The sequence below is a fragment of the Lipotes vexillifer genome, unplaced genomic scaffold (assembly GCF_000442215.2).
Source record: "Lipotes vexillifer unplaced genomic scaffold, Lipotes_vexillifer_v1.1 scaffold1048, whole genome shotgun sequence".
Lineage (NCBI taxonomy): Eukaryota > Metazoa > Chordata > Mammalia > Artiodactyla > Lipotidae > Lipotes > Lipotes vexillifer.
This window is the reverse complement of record NW_006785351.1, coordinates 594,749-596,853: the sequence shown is the minus strand read 5'-3', so window position 1 is coordinate 596,853 and position 2,105 is coordinate 594,749.

The following is a 2,105-nucleotide window of genomic DNA, read 5'->3' as shown; positions in this document are numbered from 1 at the left end:
AACATCCTAAACTAGTTTCCAGCGTGTAACTCAGAACACAGGCTCTACAGTTTCCAAACCTCTTCCACTTGTGTCGCCTTCGCAGCTCACACAAGGCTCTCCCATGTGATGTGTAGTGTCAGCACTGATAGGTAAGTGGGACCTTAGTCCCATTTTACTGATGAAGATACAAACTAGAATACAGGTGTTAAACCAAAACTAGAAACCAGAATGGTTTGATTCTTTGCACAGTACGTTGGATGATACTGACCAGAATGTGGAATAGAATGTTCTGTAATCTCAGAACCAGAGATTAAGTTTTAACTACAATCTCACACTTCAGAAGAAAACTAACTAATACTTTTGCCCATCTTCTATGGCAGATACTATGATAAAAGCTTAGCACACATTATCTATATCATCTTGGCAAGAATCCTAGGGCAAAGAGAATAATTATCCCAATTTACAGATCAGGTCATTGAGGCTTGGCAAGACTGATGTCCATGACGAATGGCAAGGTCAGGACTCCAACTCAAGTATGTCTCGTGCCAAGGCACATACATGCTCTTACACTGGGCTTCCTGCATCTTCTTATCTTTTATCCTTATGAGGTGGGTATTATTATCTGATGTTTGCAAATAAGGGAAAGAAAGAAGAGCCAGAAAGATGAAACAACTTCCCCCCAAACACAAGACCTCCAGCAGGTGGATCCAGGAGCCAGGCTCTGACTGGCTGTGTCCAGAATCCACGCTCTTCACCCCGGAGCCTTGGGTCCCGGCTCCATGAGAACTCTTGGGAACACAAGACTGACTCCCCTGATTTTGTTATCTGTGTGAGTCAGCCTGGGGAGTATGGGGCTGTGAGTCTCAGGGAACATTAACCAGCATTGTTGGGACAATCTATTCTCTCCACGAGCTGACTTCTCTAGTTGGTGACGTGAGCTGAATGAGGAAAGTCTCTCTTCAGGGGTGTAGGCTCTAGAAGCTTCTCGTGGCTGCTGTGGATCAGAGCCTTAAAGAATATTGAACGTTCACTCAGTTGCTCATCCTGGGATGTGAGGGGGACCAGGTCAGGAAGGAGGTGGCCTTAGGGACCCCGAATGTCATGGGACCAGCCTGGGGAGAGATGCCTGCCCAGCTCCTGCCTAGCTCAGCAGGTTCTGTGGCAAAAATTCCAGGAGACACCACGTAATCTATGTTCAGACACCCTGCTGGGCATTCGTCAGCCTGAATTTTGCTCCAGGCAAGAGCTAGGGTTCAGTGAGGAAGGGATCAAAGATTGGAATGGAACTCGGTTACCACACCTGGGAAATGATGGGCTTCCATGGAAGCCCCATGTTACCTATAAGGCAGCTGAAGGTGTCCAGTGAGTTATGCTGGCAGAGGGAAGAGGTCAGGGAGCCCAGCATTAAATTCTAGTCTCCTCCCACCCCAATCATTTTCATCATGGTTCACAAATAAATGCAGATGAAAAACAAAAGGAAAAAAACAGCATAATTGATTTTAATTCCATGGCTTAATGTCCAAGTCTAAAGGATCCCTAAACTTTTCTTTCCCAGGAATAATGCAATTTTTATTTCTCAAAAATTGCATGATCACTGTTCAATATATTTGGACTGGAGAGTTAGCCCTGGGGTTTTTCTGAGAGGACAACTTGCTGACGCGGAACGATGCATCTGCCATCACAAAAACCTTTAGGGAATTCTTTCCAGTTGTGTGGAACCCAATTCAACAACACACTTTTACTATGTGCCTACTGCATGCCAGACCCCAGGTCAGGTTCTGGTGGTATGAAGAAGGTAAGCCATGTGCAGCTGTTCAGGTTGTATACTATACAACCCTAAGGGGCATAGAATTGTGTATCCACTAAGTCCTGTTTCTGCAGATGGCAGGAAGGTGACTTGAACAAGCTGGGCTGTATAGGCTGGCTGTGATGTCAGCTAGACACAGTTTCTACCCTCAAGGAGCTCACTGTCCGGCAGACAGCAGGGCTCTAAGACACTAGCTGATCATAGGCTAGAAGCTGGAAGAGCTTTTCTCTCTTCCCCCTTTTTTTCTTTTTTTTTCTTTTTTTTTTTTTTGCGGTACGCGGGCCTCTCACTGTTGTGGCCTCTCCCGTTGCAGAGC